Source organism: Rhinoderma darwinii (genome assembly GCF_050947455.1).
Source record: "Rhinoderma darwinii isolate aRhiDar2 chromosome 1 unlocalized genomic scaffold, aRhiDar2.hap1 SUPER_1_unloc_5, whole genome shotgun sequence".
In the NCBI taxonomy this organism is placed as follows: domain Eukaryota; kingdom Metazoa; phylum Chordata; class Amphibia; order Anura; family Rhinodermatidae; genus Rhinoderma; species Rhinoderma darwinii.
The window spans coordinates 388581-410133 of NW_027461669.1; the positions used below are offsets into that span (position 1 = coordinate 388581).

Sequence of the window (21553 nt, forward strand, 5' to 3'; positions counted from 1 at the left end):
GTCAATGGCCATTTTAAGCTGAATGGGCCTGCTCTCGTCAAGTTACACAGCTTAAGACCTCGCTAGTACCAGTGTGGAAGACTGTCTGGGAATCCGAAGTGCGGTTGACTTTTTATTATGTCGTTTGGATTTTGTTTCACAATCAATTAAAAAGAACTATGGATTAAAGCATTAAAGCATTTAACGTCAATGGCCATTCTAAGCTGAATGTGCCTGCTCGTGTCAATTCACAGAAGTTTCACAGTTTAAGGCCTCGCTAGTACCATTGTGGGAGACTGTCAGGGAATCCGTGGTGCGGTTGACATTTTATCATGTAGTTTAGATTTTGTTTCAAAATCGATTAAAAAGGACTATGGATTAAAGCATTTATTGTCAATGGCCATTCTATGCTGATTGTGCCTGCTCTCATCAGATCGCAGAAGCTACACAGCTTAAGGCCTCGCTAGTACCAGTATGGGAGACTGTCTGGGTATACATGGTATGGTTGACTTTTTATTATGTCGTTTAGATTTTGTTTCACATTCGATTAAAAAGGACTATGGATTAAAGCATTTAATGTCAATGGCCATTCTAAGCTGAATGTGCCTGCTCTTGTCAGATTGCAGAAGTTACACAGCTTAAGCCCTCACTAGTACCACTGTGGTAGACTGTCTAAGAATCCGTGGAGCGGTCGACTTTTTATTATGTCGTTAAGATTTTTTTTTCACAATCGATTAAAAATAACTATGGATTAAAGCATTTAATGTCAATGGCCATTGTAAGTTGAATATGCTTGCTCTCGTCAGCTCACAGAAGTTACACAGCTTAAGGCCTCGCTAGTACCAGTGTGGAAGACTGTCTGGGAATCCGTGGTGCGGTTGACTTTTTATTATGTTGTTTAGATTATGTTTCACATTCGATTAAAAAGGACTGTGGATTAAAGCATTTAATGTCTATGGACGTTCTAAGCTGAATGTGCCTGCTCTCGTCAGTTCACAGAAGTTACACAGCTTAAGGCCTCTATAGTACCAGTGTGGGAGACTGTCTTGGAAGCCGTGGTGTGGCTGACGTTTTATTATGTCGTTTAGATTTTGTTTCACAATCGATTAAAAAGGACTATGGATTAAAGCATTTAAAGTCAATGGCCATTCTAAGCTGAATGTGCCTGCTCTCGACAGATTGCAGAAGTTACACAGCTTAAGGCCTCGCTAGTACTAGTGTGGGAGACTTTTTATTATGTCGTTTAGATTTTGTTTCACAATCGATTAAAAAAAACTATGGATTAAAGCATTTATTGTCAATGGCCATTCTAAGCTGAATGTGCCTGCTCTCGACAGGTCGCAGAAGTTACTCAGCTTAAGGCCTTGCTAGCACCAGTGTGGGAGACTGTCTGGGAATCCGTAATGCGGTATACTTTTATTATGTCGTTTAGATTTTGTTTCACAATCGATTAAAAAGGACTATGGATTAAGGCATTTAAAGTCAATGGCCATTCTAAACTGAATGTTCCTGCTCTCGTCAAATCGCAGAAGTTACACAGCCTAAGGCCTCGCTAGTAGCGATGTGGGAGACTGTCTGGGAATCCGTGGTGCAGTTGACTTCTAATTATGTTGTTTAGATTTTGTTTCACAATCGATTAAAAAGGACTATGGATTAAAGCATTTAATGTCAATGGCCATTCTAAGCTGAATGTGCCTGCTCTCGTCAGATCGCAGAAGTTACACAGCTTAAGGACTCGCTAGTACCAGTGTGGGAGACTGTCTGGGAATCTGTGGTGCGGTTGACATTTTATCATGTCGTTTAGATTTTGTTTCACAATCTATTAAAAAGGACTATGGATTAAAGCATTTCATGTCAATGGCCATTCTAAGCTGAATGTGCCAGCTCTCGTCAGACCGCACAAGTTACACAGCTTAAGGCCATGCTAGTACTGGTGTGGGAGACTGTCTGGGAATACGGGGTGCGGTTGACTTTTTTTATTATGTCGTTTAGATTTTCTTTCCCAATCGATTAAAAAGGACTATGGATTAAATCATTTAATGTCAATGGCCATTCTAAGCTGAATGTGCCTTCTCTCGTCAGATCGCAGAAGTTACACAGCTTAAGGCCTTGCTAGTACTGGTGTGGGAGACTGTCTGGGAATACGTGGTGCGGTTCACTTTTGTTATTATGTCGTTTAGATTTTGTTTCCCAATCGATTAAAAAGGACTATGGATTAAAGGATTTAATGTCAATGGCCATTGTAAGCTGAATGTACCTGCTCTCGTCAGATCGCAGAATTTACACAGCTTAAGGCCTCGCTAGTAACAGTGTGGGAGACTGTCTGGGCATCCGTGGTGCGGTTGACATTTTAGCATGTCGTTTAGATTTTGTTTCACATTCGATTAAAAAGGACTATGGATTAAAGCATTTAATGTCAATGGCCATTCTAAGCTGAATGTGCCTGCTCTCGTCAGATCGCAGTAGTTACACAGCTTAAGGCCTCGTTAGTACCAGTATGGCAGACTGTCTGGGTATCCGTGGTGCGGTTGCCTTTTTATTATGTCGTTTCGATTTTGTTTCACAATCGATTAAAAAGGACTATGGATTAAAGCATTTAAAGTCAATGGCCATTCTAAGCTGAATGTGCCTGCTCTCGACAGATCGCAGAAGTTACACAGCTAAAGGCCTCGCTAGTACCAGTGTGGGAGACTGTCTGGGAATCCGTGGTTCGGTTGACTTCTTATTATGTCGTTTAGATTTTGTTTCACAATCGATTAAAAAGAACTATGGATTAAAGCATTTAATGTCAATGGCCATTCCAAGCTGAATGTGCCTGCTCTCGTCAGATCGCAGAATTTACACAGCTTAAGGCCTCGCTAGTACCAGTGTGGGAGACTGTCTGGGAATCCGTGGTGCGGTTGACTTTTATTATGTCGTATAGATTTTGTTTCACAATCGATTAAAAAGGACTATGGATTAAAGCATTTAAAGTCAATGGCCATTCTAAACTGACTGTTCCTGCTCTCGTCAGATCGCAGAAGTAACGCAGCTTAAGGCCTCGCTAGTACCAGTGTGGGAGACTGTCTGGGAATCCATGGTGTGGTTTTCTTTTTATTATGTCGTTTAGATTATGTTTCACAATCGATTAAAAAGGACTATGGATTAAAGCATTTTTTGTCAATGGCCATTCTAAGCTGAATGTGCCAGCTCTCGTCAGACCGCACAAGTTACACAGCTTAAGGCCTTGCTAGTACTGGTGTGTGAGACTGTCTGAGAATACGTGGTGCGGTTGACTTTTTTTATTATGTCGTTTAGATTTTGTTTCCCAATCGATTAAAAAGGACTATGTATTAAATCATTTAATGTCAATGGCCATTCTAAGCTGAATGTGCCTTCTCTCGTCAGATCGCAGAAGTTACACAGCTTAAGGCCTCGCTAGTACCAGTGTGGGAGACTGTCTGGGTATCCGTGGTGTGGTTTACTTTTTATTATGTAGTTTCGATTTTGTTTCACAATCGATTAAAAAGGACTATAGATTAAAACATTTAAAGTCAATGGCCATTCTAAGCTGAATGTGCCTGCTCTCGTCAGGTCGCAGAAGTTACTCAGCTTAAGGCCTCGCTAGTACCAGTGTGGGAGACTATTTATTATGTCGGTTAGATTTTGTTTCACAATCGATTAAAAAAGGACTATGGATTAAAGCATTTATTGTCAGTGGCCATTCTAAGCTGAAGGTGTCTGCTCTCGTCAGATCGCAGAAGTTACACAGCTTAAGGCCTCGATAGTACTGGTGTGGGAGACTGTCTGGGAATCTGTGGTGCGGTTGACTTTTATTATGTCGTTTAGATTTTGTTTCACAATCGATTAAAAAGGACTATGGATTAAAGCATTTTTTGTCACTGGACATTCCAAGCTGAATGTGCCTTCTCTCATCCGATCGCAGAAGTTACACTGCTTAAGGCCTCGATAGTACCAGTGTGGGAGACTGTCTGGGAATCCGTGGTGTGGTTGACTTTTTATTATGTAGTTTAGATTATGTTTCACAATAGATTAAAACGGACTATGGATTAAACCATTTAATGTTAATGGCCATTCTAAGCTGAATGTGCCAGCTCTCATCAGATCGCACAAGTTACACAGCTTAAGGCCTTGCTAGTACTGGTGTGGGAGACTGTCTGGGAATACGTGGTGCGGTTCTCTTTTGTTATTATGTCGTTTAGATTTTGTTTCCCAATCGATTAAAAAGGACTATGGATTAAAGGATTTAATGTCAATGGCCATTGTAAGCTGAATGTACCTGCTCTCGTCAGATCGCAGAATTTACACAGCTTAAGGCCTCGCTAGTAACAGTGTGGGAGACTGTCTGGGAATCCGTGGTGCGGTTGACATTCTAGTATGTCGTTTAGATTTTGTTTCACATTCGATTAAAAAGGACTATGGATTAAAGCATTTAATGTCAATGGCCATTCTAAGCTGAATGTGCCTGCTCTCGTCAGATCGCAGTAGTTACACAGCTTAAGGCCTCGTTAGTACCAGTATGGGAGACTGTCTGGGTATCCGTGGTGCGGTTGACTTTTTATTATGTCGTTTCGATTTTGTTTCACAATCGATTAAAAAGGACTATGGATTAAAGCATTTAAAGTCAATGGCCATTCTAAGCTGAATGTGCCTGCTCTCGACAGATCGCAGAAGTTACACAGCTAAAGGCCTCGCTAGTACCAGTGTGGGAGACTGTCTGGGAATCCGTGGTTCGGTTGACTTTGTATTATGTCGTTTAGATTTTGTTTCACAATCGATTAAAAAGAACTATGGATTAAAGCATTTAAGGTCAATGTCCATTCTGAGCTGAATGTACCTACTCTCGTCAGGTCGCAGAAGTTACACAGCTTAAGTCCTCGCTAGTACCAGTGTGGAAAACTGTTTGGGAATACGTGGTGCGATTGACTTTTGTTATTATGTCGTTTAGATTTTGTTTCCCAATCGATTAAAAAGGACTATGGATTAAAGCATTTAATGTCAATGGCCATTCCAAGCTGAATGTGCCTGCTCTCGTCAGATCGCAGAATTTACACAGCTTAAGGCCTCGCTAGTAACAGTGTGGGAGACTGTCTGTGAATCCGTGGTGCGGTTGACATTCTATTATGTCGTTTAGATTTTGTTTCACATTCGATTAAAAAGGACTATGGATTAAAGCATTTAATGTCAATGGCCATTCTAAGCTGAATGTGCCTGCCCTCGTCAGATAGCAGAAGTTACACAGCTTAAGGCCTTGTTAGTACCAGTATGGGAGACTGTCTGGGTATCCGTGGTGCGGTTGACTTTTTATTATGTCTTTTCGATTTTGTTTCACAATCGATTAAAAAGGACTATGGATTAAAGCATTTTAAGTCAATGGCCATTCTAAGCTGAATGTGCCTGCTCTCGTCAGATAGCAGAAGTTACACAGCTTAAGGCCTTGTTAGTACCAGTATGGGAGACTGTCTGGGTATCCGTGGTGCGGTTGCCTTTTTATTATGTCTTTTCGATTTTGTTTCACAATCGATTAAAAAGGACTATGGATTAAAGCATTTATTGTCCATGGCCATTCCAAGCGGAATGTTCCTGCTCTCGTCAGAGCGCAGAAGTTACACAGCTTAAGGCCTCGCTAGTACCATTGTGGGAGACTGTCTGGGAATCCGTGGTTAGGTTGACTTTTTATTATGTCGTTTAGATTTTGTTTCACAATCGATTAAAAAGAAATATGGATTAAAGCATTTACGGTCAATGGCCATTCTAAGCTGAATTTGCCTGCCCTTGTCAGTTCGCAGAAGTTACACAGCATAAGGCCTCGTTAGTACCGGTGTGGAAGACTGTCTGGGAATCCGTAGTGGGGTTGACTTTTTATTATGTCGTTTAGATTATGTTTCACAATAGATTAAAAAGGACTATGGATTAAAGCATTTAATGTCAATGGCTATTCTAAGCTGGATGTGCATGCTCTCGTCGTATCGCAGAAGTTACTCTGCTTAAGGCCTCGCTAGTACCAGCGTGGGAGACTCTTTATTATGTCGGTTAGATTTTGTTTCACAATCGATTAAAAAGGACTATGGATTAAAGCATTTATTGTCAATGGCCATTCTAAGCTGAATGTGCCTGCTCTCGTCAGATCGCAGAAGTGACACAGCTTAAGTCCTCGATAGTACTAGCGTGGGAGACTTTCTGGGAATCCGTGGTGTGGTTGACTTATTATTATGTCGTTTAGATTTTGTTTCACATTCGATTAAAAAGGACTATGGATTAAAACTTTTCAAGTCAATGGCCATTCTAAACTGAATGTTCCTGCTCTCGTCAGATCGCAGAAGTAACGAAGCTTAAGGCCTCGCTAGTACCAGTGTGGGAGACTGTCTGGGAATCCGTGGTGCGGTTTACTTTTATTATGTCGTTTAGATTATGTTTCACAATCGATTAAAAAGGACTATGGATTAAAGCATTTATTGTCAATGTCCATTCTAAGCTGAATGTACCTGCTCTCGTCAGATCGCAGAAGTTACACAGCTTAAGGCCTCGATAGTACCACTGTGGGAGACTGTCTGGGAATACGTGGTGCGATTGACGTTTGTTATTATGTCGTTTAGATTTTGTTTCACAATCGATTAAAAAGGACTATGGATTAAAGCATTTAATGTCAATGGCCTTTCCAAGCTGAATGTGCCTGCTCTCGTCAGGTCGCAGAAGTTACACAGCTTAAGACCTCGCTAGTACCAGTGTGGGAGACTGTCTGGGAATGCGTGGTGCGGTTGTCCTTTCATTATGTCGTTTAGATTATGTTTCACATTCGATTAAAAAGGACTATGGATTAAAGCATTTGATGTCAATGGCCATTCTAAGCTGAAAGTGCCTGCTATCGTCAGATCGCAGAAGTTACACAGCTTAAGGCCTCACAAGTACAAGTGTGGGAGACTGTCTGGGAATCCGTGGTGCGGTTGACTTTTTATTATGTCGTTTAGATTATGTTTTACAATCGATTAAAAAGGACTATGGATTAAAACATTGATTGGCAATGGCCATTCTAAGCTGAATGTGCCTGCTCTCGTCAGATCGCAGAAGTTACACAGCTTAAGGCCTCGCTAGTAACAGTGTGGGAGACTGTCTGGGAATACGTGGTAAGGTTGATTTTTTTATTATGTCGTTTAGATTTTGTTGTTTTACAATCGATTAAAAAGGACTATGGATTAAAGCATTTAATGTCAATGGCCATTCTAAGCTGAATGTGCCTGCTCTCGTCGTATCGCAGAAGTTGCTCAGCTTAAGGCGTCGCTAGTACTAGTGTGGGAGACTGTCTGGGAATCCGTGGTTCGGTTTTCTTTTAATTATGTCGTTTAGATTTTGTTTCGCAATCGATTAAAAAGAACTATGGATTAAAGCATTTAATGTCAATGGCCATTCTAAGCTGAATGTGCCTGCTCTCGTCAGATCGCAGAAGATACTCAGCTTAAGGCCTCGCTAGTACCAGGGTGGGAGACTTTTTATTATGTCGGTTAGATTTTGTTTCACAATCGATTAAAAAAGGACTATGGATTAAAGGATTTATTGTCAATGGCCATTCTAAGCTGAATGTGCCTGCTCTCGTCAGATCGCAGAAGTTACACAGCTTAAGGCCTCGCTAGTTCCAGTGTGGGAGACTGTCTGGGAATCTGTGGTGCGGTTTACTTTTTATTATGTCGTTTAGATTATGTTTCACAATAGATTAAAATGGACTATGGATTAAAGCATTTAATGTTAATGGCCATTCTAAGCTGAATGTGCCTGCTCTCGTCAGATCGCAGAATTTACACAGCTTAAGGCCTCGCTAGTAACAGTGTGGGAGACTGTCTGGGAATCCGTGGTGAGGTTGACTTTTTATTATGTCGTTTAGATTTTGTTTCACATTCGATTAAAAAGGACTATGGATTAAAGCTTTTAATGTCAATGGCCATTCTAAGCTGAATGTGCCTGCTCTCGATACATTGCAGAAGTTACACAGCTAAAGGCCTCGCCAGTGTGGGAGACTGTCTGGGTATCCGTGGTTCTGTTAACTTTTTATTATGTCGTTTAGATTTTGTTTCAAAATCGATTAAAAAGAACTATGGATAAAAGCATTTAAGGTCAATGGCCATTCTAAGCTGAATGTGCCTGCTCTCGTCAGGTCGCAGAAGTTACACAGTTTAAGTCCTCGCTAGTACTAGTGTGGGAGAATGTCTGGGAATCTGTGGTGTGGTTGACTTTTTATTATGTCGTTTAGATTATGTTTCACAATAGATTAAAAAGGACTATGGATTAAAGCATTTAATGTCAATGGCTATTCTAAGCTGAATGTGCCTGCTCTCGTCAGATCGCAGAATTTACACAGCTTAAGGCCTCGCTAGTAACAGTGTGGGAGACTGTCTGGGAATCCGTGGTGAGGTTGACTTTTTATTATGTCGTTTAGATTTTGTTTCACATTCGATTAAAATGGACTATGGATTAAAGCATTTAATGTTAATGGCCATTCTAAGCTGAATGTGCCTGCTCTCGTCAGATCGCAGAATTTACACAGCTTAAGGCCTCGCTAGTAATAGTGTGGGAGACTGTCTGGGAATCCGTGGTGAGGTTGACTTTTTATTATGTCGTTTAGATTTTGTTTCACATTCGATTAAAAAGGACTATGGATTAAAGCTTTTAATGTCAATGGCCATTCTAAGCTGAATGTGCCTGCTCTCGATACATTGCAGAAGGTACACAGCTAAAGGCCTCGCTAGTGCCAGTGTGGGAGACTGTCTGGGTATCTGTGGTACGGTTGACTTTTTATTATGTCGTTTAGATTTTGTTTCAAAATCGATTAAAAAGAACTATGGATAAAAGCGTTTAAGGTCAATGGCCATTCTAAACTGAATGTGCCTGCTCTCGTCAGGTCGCAGAAGTTACACAGCCTAAGTCCTCGCTAGTACTAGTGTGGGAGAATGTCTGGGAATCCGTGGTGTGGTTGACTTTTTATTATGTCGTTTAGATTATGTTTCACAATAGATTAAAAAGGACTATGGATTAAAGCATTTAATGTCAATGGCTATTCTAAGCTGAATGTGCTTGCTCTCGGCGTATCGCAGAAGTTACTCAGCTTAATGCCTCGCTAGTACCAGCATGGGAGTCTTTTTATTATGTCGGTTAGATTTTGTTTCACAATCGATTTAAAAGGACTATGGATTAAAGCATTTATTGTCAATGGCCATTCTAAGCTGAAAGTGCCTGCTATCGTCAGATCGCAGAAGATACTCAGCTTAAGGCCTCGCTAGTACCAGTGTGGTTGACTTTTTATTATGTCATTTAGATTTTGTTTCACAATCGATTAAATAGGACTATGGATTTTAGCATTTGATGTCAATGGCCATTCTAAGCTGAAAGTGCCTGCTATCGTCAGATCGCAGAAGTTACACAGCTTAAGGCCTCATTAGTACCAGTGTGGGAGACTGTCTGGGAATCCGTGGTGCGGTTGACTTTTTATTATGTCGTTTAGATTTTGTTTCACATTCGATTAAAAAGGACTATGGATTAAAACATTGATTGGCAATGGCCATTCTAAGCTGAATGTTCCTGCTCTCGTCAGATCGCAGAAGTTACACAGCTTAAGGCCTCGCTAGTACCAGTGTGGGAGACTGTCTGGGAATACGTGGTAAGGTTGATTTTTTTATTATGTCGTTTAGATTTTGTTGTTTTACAATCGATTAAAAAGGACTATGGATTAAAGCATTTAATGTTAATGGCCATTCTAAGCTGAATGTGCCTGCTCTCGTCGTATCGCAGAAGTTGCTCAGCTTAAGGCGTTGCTAGTACTAGTGTGGGAGACTGTCTGGGAATCCGTGTTTCGGTTTTCTTTTAATTATGTCGTTTAGATTTTGTTTCGCAATCGATTAAAAAGAACTATGGATTAAAGCATTTAATGTCAATGGCCATTCTAAGCTGAATGTGCCTGCTCTCGTCTGATCGCAGAAGATACTCAGCTTAAGGCCTCGCTAATACCAGGGTGGGAGACTTTTTATTATGTCGGTTAGATTTTGTTTCACAATCGATTAAAAAAGGACTATGGATTAAAGGATTTATTGTCAATGGCCATTCTAAGCTGAATGTGCCTGCTCTCGTCAGATCGCAGAAGTTACACAGCTTAAGGCCTCGCTAGTACTAGTGTGGGAGACTGTCTGGGAATCCGTGGTGCGGTTGACTTTTATTATGTCGTTTAGATTTTGTTTCACAATCGATTAAAAAGGACTATGGATTAAAGCATTTAAAGTCAATTGCCATTCTAAACTGAATGTTCCTGCTCTCGTCAGATCGCAGAAGTAACGCAGCTTAAGGCCTCGCTAGTACCAGTGTGGGAGACTGTCTGGGAATCTGTGGTGCGGTTTACTTTTTATTATGTCGTTTAGATTATGTTTCACAATCGATTAAAAAGGACTATGGATTAAAGCATTTTTTGTCAATGGCCATTCTAAGCTGAATGTGCCTGCTCTCGTCAGATCGCAGAAGTTACACAGCTTAAGTCCTCGATAGTACCAGTGTGGTAGACTGTCTGGGAATCCGTGGTGTGGTTGACTTTTTATTATGTCGTTTAGATTATGTTTCACAATAGATTAAAATGGACTATGGATTAAAGCATTTAATGTTAATGGCCATTCTAAGCTGAATGTGCCAGCTCTCATCAGATCGCATAAATTACACAGCTTAAGGCCTTGCTAGTACTGGTGTGGGAATACGTGGTGCGGTTGACTTTTGTTATTATGTCGTTTAGATTTTGTTTCACAATCGATTAAAAAGGACTATGGATTAAAGCATTTAATGTCAATGGCAATTCTAAGCTGAATGTGCCTGCTCTCGTCAGATCGCAGAATTTACACAGCTTAAGGCCTCGCTAGTAACAGTGTGGGAGACTGTCTGGGAATCCGCGGTGCGGTTGACTTTTTATTATGTCGTTTAGATTTTGTTTCACATTCGATTAAAAAGGACTATGGATTAAAGCATTTAATGTCAATGGCCATTCTAAGCTGAATGTGCCTGCTCTCGACACATTGCAGAATTTACACAGCTAAAGGCCTCGCTAGTGCCAGTGTGGGAGACTGTCTGGGTATCCGTGGTTCTGTTAACTTTTTATTATGTCGTTTAGATTTTGTTTCAAAATCGATTAAAAAGAACTATGGATAAAAGCATTTAAGGTCAATGGCCATTCTAAGCTGAATGTGCCTGCTCTCGTCAGGTCGCAGAAGTTACACAGCTTAAGTCCTCGCTAGTACTAGTGTGGGAGAATGTCTGGGAATCTGTGGTGTGGTTGACTTTTTATTATGTCGTTTAGATTATGTTTCACAATAGATTAAAAAGGACTATGGATTAAAGCATTTAATGTCAATGGCTATTCTAAGCTGAATGTGCTTGCTCTCGTCGTATCGCAGAAGTTAATCAGCTTAATGCCTCGCTAGTACCAGCATGGGAGTCTTTTTATTATGTCGGTTAGATTTTGTTTCACAATCGATTTAAAAGGACTATGGATTAAAGCATTTATTGTCAAAGGCCATTCTAAATTGAATGTGCCTGCTCTTGTCAGATCGCAGAAGTTACACAGCTTAAGGCCTCGCTAGTACCATTGTGGGAGACTGTCTGGGAATCCGTGGTATGGTTGACTTTTTATTATGTCGTTTGGATTTTGTTTCACAATCAATTAAAAAGGACTATGGATTAAAGCATTTAATGTCAATGGCCATTCTAAACTGAATGTGCCTGCTCTCGTGAAGTTGCACAGCTTAAGTCCTCGCTACTACCAGTGTGGGAGACTGTCTGGGAATCAGTGGTGCGGTTGCCTTTTTATTATGTCGTTTAGATTTTGTTTCACTTTCGATTAAAAAGGACTATTGATTAAAGCATTTAATGTCAATGGCCATTAAAAGGTGAATGTGCCTGCTCTCGTCAGATTGCAGAAGTTACACAGCTTAAGGCCTCGCTAGTAACAGTGTGGGAGACTGTCTGGGAATACATGGTGCGGTTGACTTTTGTTATTATGTCGTTTAGATTTTGTTTCCCAATCGATTAAAAAGGGCTATCTATTAAAGCATTTAATGTCAATGGCCATTCTAAACTGAATGTGCCTGCTTTTGTCAGATCGCAGAAGTTACACAGCTTAAGGCCTCGCTAGTACCAGTGTGGGAGACTGTCTCGGTATCCGTGGTGCGGTTGACTTTTTATTATTTTGTTTCACAATCGATTAAAAAGGACTATGGATTAAAGCATTTAAAGTCAATGGCCATTCTAAGCTGAATGTGCCTGCTCTCGTCGTATCGCAGAAGTTACTGTGCTTAAGGCCTCACTAGTACCAGTGTGGGAGACTGTCTGGGAACCCGTGGTGCGGTTGCATTTTTATTATGTCGGTTAGATTTTGTTTCACAATCGATTTAAAAGGACTATGGATTAAAGCATTTATTGTCAAAGGCCATTCTAAATTGAATGTGCCTGCTCTTGTCAGATCGCAGAAGTTACACAGCTTAAGGCCTCGCTAGTACCAGTGTGGGAGACTGTCTGGGAATCCGTGGTGCAGTTGACCTTTTATTATGTCGTTTAGATTATGTTTCACATTCGATTAAAAAGGACTATGGATTAAAGCTTTTGGTGTCAATGGCCATTCTAAGCTGAAAGTGCCTGCTATCGTCAGATCGCAGAAGATATTCAGCTTAAGGCCTCGCTAGTACCAGTGTGGTTGACTTTTTATTATGTCGTTTAGATTTTGTTTCACAATCGATTAAATAGGACTATGGATTTTAGCATTTGATGTCAATGGCCATTCTAAGCTGAAAGTGCCTGCTATCGTCAGATCGCAGAAGTTACACAGCTTAAGGCTTCATTAGTACCAGTGTGGGAGACTGTCTGGGAAACCGTGGTGTGGTTGACTTTTATTATGTCGTTTAGATTTTGTTTCACAATCGATTAAAAGGGACTATGGATTAAAACATTTAAAGTCAATGGCCATTCTAAACTGAATGTGCCTGCTCACGTCAGATCGCAGAAGTAACGCAGCTTAAGGCCTCGCTAGTACCAGTGTGGGAGACTGTCTGGGAATCCGTGCTGCGGTTGACTTTTTATTATGTCGTTTAGATTATATTTCACAATAGATTAAAAAGGACTATGGATTAAAACTTTTAATGTCAATGGCCATTCTAAGCTGAATGTGCCTGCTATCGTCAGAGCGCAGAACTTACACAGCTTAAGGCCTCGCTAGCACCAGTGTGGGAGACTGTCTGGGAATCTGTAGTGTGGTTGACTTTTTATTATGTCGTTTGGATTTTTTTTCACAATCAATTAAAAAGGACTATGGATTAAAGCATTTAATGTCAATGGCCATTCTAAGCTGAATGTGCCTGCTCTCCTCAAATTGCACAGCTTAAGGCCTCGCTAGTACCAGTGTGGGAGACTGTCTGGGAATCGGTGGAGCGGTTGCATTTTTATTATGTTGTTTAGATTTTGTTTCACAATCGATTAAAAAGGACTATGGATTAAAGCAATTAATGTCAAAGGCCATTCTAAGCTGAATGTGCCTTCTCTAGTCAAGTTACACAGCTTAAGGCCTCGCTAGTACCAGTGTGGGAGACTGTCTGGGAATCCGTGTTGCGGTTGACTTATTATTATGTCGTTTAGATTTTGTTTCACATTCGATTAAAAAGGACTATGGATTAAAGCATTTAACGTCAATGGCCATTCTAAGCTGAATGTACCTGCTCTCGTCAGATCGCAGAAGTTACATAGCTTAATGCCTCGCTAGTACCAGTGTGGGAGACTGTCTGGGAATCCGTGGTGCGGTTGACTTTTTATTATGTCGTTTGGATTTTGTTTCACAATCAATTAAAAAGGACTATGGATTAAAGCATTTAATGTCAATGGCCATTCTAAACTGAATGTGCCTGCTCTCGTCAAGTTGCACAGCTTAAGTCCTCGCTACTACCAGTGTGGGAGACTGTCTGGGAATCAGTGGTGCGGTTGCCTTTTTATTATGTCGTTTAGATTTTGTTTCACATTCGATTAAAAAGGACTATTGATTAAAGCATTTAATGTCAATGGCCATTAAAAGGTGAATGTGCCTGCTCTCGTCAGATTGCAGAAGTTACACAGCTTAAGGCCTCGCTAGTAACAGTGTGGGAGACTGTCTGGGAATACGTGGTGCGGTTGACTTTTGTTATTATGTCGTTTAGATTTTGTTTCCCAATCGATTAAAAAGGGCTATCTATTAAAGCATTTAATGTCAATGGCCATTCTAAACTGAATGTGCCTGCTTTTGTCAGATCGCAGAAGTTACACAGCTTAAGGCCTCGCTAGTACCAGTGTGGGAGACTGTCTCGGTATCCGTGGTGCGGTTGACTTTTTATTATTTTGTTTCACAATCGATTAAAAAGGACTATGGATTAAAGCATTTAAAGTCAATGGCCATTCTAAGCTGAATGTGCCTGCTCTCGTCGTATCGCAGAAGTTACTGTGCTTAAGGCCTCACTAGTACCAGTGTGGGAGACTGTCTGGGAACCCGTGGTGCAGTTGCATTTTTATTATGTCGTTTAGATTTTGTTTCACAATCGATTAAAAAGGACTATGGATTAATGCATTTAAAGTCAATGGCAATTCTAAGCTGAATGTGCCTGCTCTCGTCAAAGCGCAGAAATTACACAGCTTAAGGCCTCGCTAGTACAAGTGTGGGAGACTGTCTGGGAATATGTGGTGCGGTTGACTCTTTATTATGTCGTTTCGATTTTGTTTCACAATCGATTAAAAAGGACTATGGATTAAAGCATTTAAAGTCAATGGCCATTTTAAGCTGAATGTTCCTGCTCTCGTCTGATCGCAGAAGTTACACAGCTTAAGACCTCGATTGTACTAGTGTGGGAGACTTTTTATTATGTCATTTAGATTTTGTTTCACATTCGATTAAAAAGGACTATGGATTAAAGCATTTAATGTCAATGGCCATTCTAAGCTGAATGTGTCTGCTCTCGTCAGATTGCAGAAGTTACACAGCTTAAGGCCTCGCTAGTACCAGTATGGGAGACTATCTGGGAATCCGTGGTGCGGTTGACTTTTTATTATGTCGTTTAGATTTTGTTTCACATTCGATTAAAAAGGACTATGGATTAAAGCATTTAATGTCAATGGTCATTCTAAGCTGAATGTGCCTGCTATCGTCAGAACGCAGAAGTTACACAGCTTAAGGCCTCGCTAGTACCAGTATGGGAGACTATCTGGGAATCCGTGGTGCGGTTGACTTTTTATTATGTCGTTTAGATTATGTTTCACATTCGATTAAAAAGGACTATGGATTAACGCATTTAATGTCAATGGCCATTCTAAGCTGAATGTGCCTGCTCTCGTCAAGTTACACAGCTTAAAGGCAATGTGTTGCCAGAAAAACATGTTGTTTTTTTTTAAATTAAACATTTAGTGTGTGGGTGATTAAACATTGTTCAAATTTTTTTTATTTTTTTCACGAGTCAGGAAATATTATAAATTGGATTCAATTGGATTCAAATTTATAGTATTTACCATTTCTGGTCACTAGATGGAGCCATTCCCAAAAGAATGTGGTAAAGCAACCACATAGCTTTTCTGCTGCAAAATTGGGTAAAAAGCCCTCGCTCTAGTGAGCTCTCAGCATCCCCCCCTCCTTTATCCTGGCTAGTGCCGGGATAAAAGAGGGGTTTGAACGGTGTAACCTCCTACACTGTGTGTCGCCATTTTTTGAGCTAACACACAGTGTAGTAGGTTTACATACAGTAGTAAACACACACAAACACGAACATACATTGAAATCTCTTACCTGCTCCTGCCGCCGCGGCTCCCTCCGGCCCGTCCGCTCCGTCTGCTGCCGCTGGTCCAAGTGCACAAGTCCGGAAGCCGCGACCGGAAGTAGTAATATTACTGTCCGGCCGCGACTTCCGGTCCACAGGAAAATGGCGCCGGACGGCGCCAATTTCAAATTGGACTGTGTGGGAGCGGCGCATGCGCAGTTCCCACACAGACGCCGTACACACAAGTGAATGGGACGGGAGCCGTTCGCAGTCCCTATGGGACTGTGGCTGCCGTATTCCATGTCTGTATGTGTCGTTAATCGACACACACAGAAATGGAACAAAAAATGGCAGCCCCCATAGGGAAGAAAAAGTGTAAAAATAAGAAAAAGTAAAACACAAACACACAAATAAATATAAACGTTTTTAATAAAGCACTAACATCTTGAACATATGAAATTTTTTTTTGTGATGACACTGTTCCTTTAAGGCCTCGCTAGTACCATTGTGGGAGACTGTCTGGGATTCCGTGGTGCGGTTGACTTTTTATTATGTCATTTAGATTTTGTTTCACAATCTATTAAAAAGGACTATGGATTAAAGAATTTAATGTCAATGGCCATTCTAAGCTGAATGTGGCTGCTCTCGTCAGATTGCAGAAGTTACACAGCATAAGGCCACGCTAGTACTAGTGGGGGAGACTGTCTGGGAATCCGTGGTGCGGTTGAATTTTTATTATGTCGTTTAGATTTTGTTTCACATGTTATTAAAAAGGACTATGGATTAAAGCATTTAATGTCAATGGCCATTCTAAGCTGAATGTTCCTGCTCCAGTCAGATTCCAGAAGTTACACAGTTTAAGGCCTCGCTAGTAACAGTGTGGGAGACTGTCTGGGAATCCGTGGTGCGGTTGACTTATTATTATGTCATTTAGATTTTGTTTCACAATCGATTAAAAAGGACTATGGATTAAAGCATTTAATGTCAATGGCCATTCTAAGCTGAATGTGCCTGCACTCGTCAGATTGCAGAACTTACATTGCTTAAGGCCTCGCTAGTACCAGTGTGGGAGACTGTCTGGGAATCCGTGGTGCATTTTACTTTTTATTATGTCGTTTAGATTTTGTTTCACAATCGATTAAAAAGGACTATGGATTAAAGCATTTAATGTAAATGGCCATTCTAAGCTGAATGTGCCTGCTCTCGTCAGTTTGCAGAAGTTACACAGCTTAAGACCTCGCTAGTACCAGTGTGGGAGACTGTCTGGCAATACGTGGTGCGGTTGACATTTTATTATGTCGTTTGGATTTGGTTTCACAATCGATTAAAAAGGACTATGGATTAAAGCATTTAATGTCAATGGCCATTCTAAGCAGAATGTGCCTGCTCTCGTCAGATCGCAGAAATAACGCAGCTAAAGGCCTCTCTAGTACCAATGTGGGAGACTGTCTGGGAATCCGTGGTGCGGTTGACTTTTAATTATGTTGTTTAGATTTTGTTTCACAATAGATTAAAAAGGAGTATGGATTACAGAATTTAATGTCAATGGCCATTCTAAGCTGAATCTGCCTGCTCTCGTCAGATCGCAGAAGTTACACAGCTTAAGGCCTCGCTAGTAGCAGTGTGGGAGACTGTCTGGGAATCCGTGGTGCGGTTGCCTTTTTATTATGTCGTTTAGATTTTGTTTCACAAAAGAGGCTCTGTCACTAGATTTTGCAACCCCTATCTGCTATTGCAGCAGATCGGCGCTGCAATGTAGATTACAGTAACGTTTTTATTTTTTAAAAACGAGCATTTTTGGCCAAGTTATGACCATTTTTGTAGTTATGCAAATGAGGCTTGCAAAAGTCCAAGTGGGTGTGTTTAAAAGTAAAAGTTCAAGTGGGCGTGTATTATGTGCGTACATCGGGGCGTTTTTAATACTTTTACTAGCTGGGCGCTCTGACGAGAAGTATCATCCACTTCTCTTCAGAACGCCCAGCTTCTGGCAGTGCAGACACACAGCGTGTTCTCGAGAGATCACGCTGTGACGTCACTTCCCCAGGTCCTGCATCGTGTCAGACGAGCGAGGACACATCGGCACCAGAGGCTACAGATGATTCTACTTACCTGTAGCTACTTACCTGCAAACGCTGATGCTGCTGCAGAATCAACTGTAGCCTCTGGTGCCGATGTGTCCGACACGATGCAGGACCTGTGAGTGACGTTACAGATCTGCACTGCCAGAAGCTGGGCGTTCTGAAGAGAAGTGGATGATACTTCTATACACAACGCCCAGCTAGTAAAAGTATTAAAAACGCCCCGATGTACGCACATAATACACGCCCACTTGAACTTTTACTTTTAAACACACCCACTTGGACTTTTGCAAGCCTCATTTGCATAACTACAAAAATGGTCATAACTTGGCAAAAAATGCTCGTTTTTAAAAAATAAAAACGTTACTGTAATCTACATTGCAGCGCCGATCACATGCAATAGCAGATAGGGGTTGCAAAATCTGGTGACAGAGCCTCTTTAAGGCCTCGCTAGTACCAGTGTGGGAGGCTGTCTGGGAATCCGTTGTGCGGTTGACTTTTTATTATGTCGTTTAGATTTTGTTTCACAATCGATTAAAAAGAACTATGGATTAAAACATTTAATGTCAATGGCCATTCTAAGCTGAATGTGCCTGCTCTCATCAGATTGCAGAAGTTACACAGCTTAAGGCCTTGCTAGTACCAGTGTGGGAGACTGTCTGGGAATCCGTGGTGCGGTTGAATTTTTATTATGTCATTTCGATTATTTTTCACATGGGTGAGCAGGATCAGGTATGTAGCTGGGTTAATGTAGTTAAGAGCAGTAGAAAGGGGTCAAAGAAAAGGAAGGCCCATCCTGTTTCAGACATTCCAAACAAAATTGCCAAGTTGGGTGATGATGCGAGGGTGTCGGTCTCAGAAATGGCAGCCCTAGTGGATACTGATCTCCCTAACAGCCGGGAGAACAGCCCAGCTAGTTGTCGGCGGGATGGTAATGCAGGTAAGCCAAGACAATTGATAGTCGTAGGGGATTCTATAATCACCTCAATCGAATGGTTTGCTGTCTCCCTGGTGCCAGCGTTCGGCATGTGGTGGAACGGGTGGACAAATTGCTGGGAGGGGCTGGTGATGATCCAGCTGTCCTGGTCCATGTCGGTACCAACGACAGAATAAATGGTAGGTGGAGGAGCCTTAAGAATAATTTTAAAGAACTAGGCCACAAGCTGAAGGGAAGGACCTCCAAGGTTGTATTCTCAGGAATACTGCCTGTGCCATGCGCATCACAGGAAAGACAGCGGGAGCTCAGGAAGTTAAATGCATGGCTTAAGTCTTGGTGTAGAGGAGAAGGCTTTGGGTTCCTAGAGCACTGGGCTGACTTTTCATTGCGTTACAAACTGTATTCTGCAGATGATTCGCACCTAAATGGAAGGTGGTCCGCTGTGCTGGGGGAGAGAATTCTAGCTGGGGTGGCGGAGTATTTAAACTAGGGCTGTGGAGGGAGGTCAATGTAGAAAAAAAAAGGGTAGCCAGGTTAGAGAGGGGTCAGACTATATTGGTGGGGGGAGAAACAGAATGTGGGGAGAGGACTAGGCAACAAGATAAGGAGATCCTTTCGTTACAGTACAGCAGTGTAAAAAAAAAAGCCCAAATAATGTCAAATCATATTTCTGATAAAAGTGAAAAACTGACAGGCAAGTGTATGTTCACAAATAGAGATGAGCGAACCGGGACAACCGAACCCGGTTTCGGTCCGAACTTCAGGAAAAGTTTGGTTCGCAGCGAATCCGAACTTCACCGGGTTCGGCCAAACCCGTTTTGACCGAACCCGGCTACATTTTTGGCGCCTGCCACATGTTACATCTAAAATGGAGGATTTCACAAGATCACCTGACATCAGGCTACCCCATAATGCCTTGCAAACGGCTCTCCCAGCCAATCGGGAGGCAGCATAGGGGCGGGCTCAAGCCTGCAATAAAAGTCTATGCACGGAGCTCAGCGGCCATTTTACAGACAGGAGCTGTAGGGATAGCATCTCTGTGCAGTAAGGGAAAGCTTTAGGAATCTAAAAGGCAGGAATCCAGAAATCGAAGGGGCTCATCCACTACTCACTACTCAGCCAGTGTGTGAATACACTTTTATAAGGGGCTCATCCCCGTTGCATCCAACTTGCAATACAGGCAGCCTTTGTAGTAGTGGTAGTAGTAGTACTACAAGGCCCAGCATTCCCTGAGTTCACTGCAGCGAGGCTGATTGAAATTCTCATTCATTGCCATTTGCCAAGCCAGTGTCAGTGTGTGAATACGCTTTTAGAAGGGGCTCATCCCCGGCCGTTAACATAACAAACAATCCAACTTGCGATACAGGCAGAATAGTAGTACTACAAGGCCCAGCATTCCCTGAGTGCACTGCAGCGAGGCTGATTGAAATTCTCATTCATTGCCATTTGCCAAGCCAGTGTCAGTGTGTGAATACGCTTTTAGAAGGGGCTCATCCCTGGCCGTTAACAGGAATAACAATCCAACTTGCGATACAGGCAGCCTAGTAGTACTACAAGGCCCAGCATTCCCTGAGTGCACTGCAGCGAGGCTGATTGAAATTCTCATTCATTGCTATTTGCCAAGCCAGTGTCAGTGTGTGAATACGCTTTTAGAAGGGGCTCATCCCCGGCCGTTAACAGGAATAACAATCCAACTTGCGATACAGGCAGCCTAGTAGTACTACAAGGCCCAGCATTCCCTGAGTGCACTGCAGCGAGGCTGATTGAAATTCTCATTCATTGCCATTTGCCAAGCCAGTGTCAGTGTGTGAATACACTTTTAGAAGGGGCTCATCCCTGGCCATTAACAGGAATAACAATCCAACTTGCGATACAGGCAGCCTAGTAGTACTACAAGGCCCAGCATTCCCTGAGTGCACTGCAGCGAGGCTGATTGAAATTCTCATTCATTGCCATTTGCCAAGCCAGTGTCAGTGTGTGAATACGCTTTTAAAAGGGGCTCATCCCCGGCCGTTAACAGGAATAACAATCCAACTTGCGATACAGGCAGCCTAGTAGTACTACAAGGCCCAGCATTCCCTGAGTGCACTGCAGCGAGGCTGATTGAAATTCTCATTCATTGCCATTTGCCAAGCCAGTGTCAGTGTGTGAATACGCTTTTAGAAGGGGCTCTGAAATGTCTGGGAAAAAAAAGGTTGTGAAAGGACGGGGTAGAGGAAAAAACACCCATGCCGTCTCCTCTTCCAGTCCAAATGTTGGATCTGTTGGTGCCACACCCAGTACCAGCATTTGTGGCACAAGACATGTGCCCAGTTCCACTAGTAGCAGCTGCCATGTGCCTGCTGGTAGTAGGATCAGCAAGCCAGACTTGTCCATCTCCTCCGGTGGGCGGGTTACTTTAGACAATACGGCCATTGTGGACTGGTTGGCTGGCTCGCGGTCATCTCAGCAGGAAGACTCTGACGATCTGGCTTCAAGCCAGGTTTCGTTGGATTCCAGATCCTCTACAGTTCCTTGGCACGGTGACAGTAGTAATATAGGTATTTCTAGCGTTTCCATTCCATCATCTATGTCTTCGCTCCCCCTTCCTAGCGGGAAGCCATCTTTCCTGAAAGTCCTAAGAGACATCTCCTCGGGTGCGAAGGAAAATACTGAACAACATAGTGATGATGATGATGATTTGTTTTCCGCGAGTCAGCCAACGGAGTGTGTTGCGGCGGTGGTGGAGGTGGAAGCGGTGACCGAGACGCATAGCTGCGGTAGTGGGGGTGTTGGTGGTGGTA

At 42.1% G+C, this 21553-nt stretch overlaps 23 pseudogenes; all 23 read left to right on the top strand.

Annotated features, from left to right (window-relative positions):
* Positions 1–1646: 1646 nt before the first annotated feature.
* Positions 1647–1765, top strand: LOC142673879 (5S ribosomal RNA; annotated as a pseudogene).
* Positions 1766–2394: 629 nt separating this feature from the next.
* LOC142674174 (5S ribosomal RNA) lies at positions 2395–2513 on the top strand (annotated as a pseudogene).
* A 67-nt stretch (positions 2514–2580) lies between these two features.
* LOC142674087 (5S ribosomal RNA) lies at positions 2581–2699 on the top strand (annotated as a pseudogene).
* A 67-nt stretch (positions 2700–2766) lies between these two features.
* Positions 2767–2885, top strand: LOC142673462 (5S ribosomal RNA; annotated as a pseudogene).
* Positions 2886–3671: 786 nt separating this feature from the next.
* On the top strand, positions 3672–3790 carry LOC142673776 (5S ribosomal RNA; annotated as a pseudogene).
* A 626-nt stretch (positions 3791–4416) lies between these two features.
* Positions 4417–4535, top strand: LOC142673371 (5S ribosomal RNA; annotated as a pseudogene).
* A 67-nt stretch (positions 4536–4602) lies between these two features.
* On the top strand, positions 4603–4721 carry LOC142674090 (5S ribosomal RNA; annotated as a pseudogene).
* Positions 4722–6065: 1344 nt separating this feature from the next.
* Positions 6066–6184, top strand: LOC142673586 (5S ribosomal RNA; annotated as a pseudogene).
* Positions 6185–6436: 252 nt separating this feature from the next.
* On the top strand, positions 6437–6555 carry LOC142673320 (5S ribosomal RNA; annotated as a pseudogene).
* Positions 6556–6810: 255 nt separating this feature from the next.
* Positions 6811–6929, top strand: LOC142674159 (5S ribosomal RNA; annotated as a pseudogene).
* A 603-nt stretch (positions 6930–7532) lies between these two features.
* Positions 7533–7651, top strand: LOC142673977 (5S ribosomal RNA; annotated as a pseudogene).
* Positions 7652–9332: 1681 nt separating this feature from the next.
* LOC142673487 (5S ribosomal RNA) lies at positions 9333–9451 on the top strand (annotated as a pseudogene).
* A 603-nt stretch (positions 9452–10054) lies between these two features.
* On the top strand, positions 10055–10173 carry LOC142674625 (5S ribosomal RNA; annotated as a pseudogene).
* A 66-nt stretch (positions 10174–10239) lies between these two features.
* Positions 10240–10358, top strand: LOC142673845 (5S ribosomal RNA; annotated as a pseudogene).
* Positions 10359–10425: 67 nt separating this feature from the next.
* Positions 10426–10544, top strand: LOC142673899 (5S ribosomal RNA; annotated as a pseudogene).
* Positions 10545–10787: 243 nt separating this feature from the next.
* LOC142674123 (5S ribosomal RNA) lies at positions 10788–10906 on the top strand (annotated as a pseudogene).
* A 1855-nt stretch (positions 10907–12761) lies between these two features.
* LOC142674105 (5S ribosomal RNA) lies at positions 12762–12880 on the top strand (annotated as a pseudogene).
* A 792-nt stretch (positions 12881–13672) lies between these two features.
* Positions 13673–13791, top strand: LOC142673619 (5S ribosomal RNA; annotated as a pseudogene).
* A 1138-nt stretch (positions 13792–14929) lies between these two features.
* On the top strand, positions 14930–15048 carry LOC142673541 (5S ribosomal RNA; annotated as a pseudogene).
* A 67-nt stretch (positions 15049–15115) lies between these two features.
* LOC142673460 (5S ribosomal RNA) lies at positions 15116–15234 on the top strand (annotated as a pseudogene).
* A 1876-nt stretch (positions 15235–17110) lies between these two features.
* On the top strand, positions 17111–17229 carry LOC142674002 (5S ribosomal RNA; annotated as a pseudogene).
* Positions 17230–17296: 67 nt separating this feature from the next.
* LOC142673819 (5S ribosomal RNA) lies at positions 17297–17415 on the top strand (annotated as a pseudogene).
* Positions 17416–18398: 983 nt separating this feature from the next.
* On the top strand, positions 18399–18517 carry LOC142673813 (5S ribosomal RNA; annotated as a pseudogene).
* The last annotated feature ends 3036 nt before the right edge of the window (positions 18518–21553 follow it).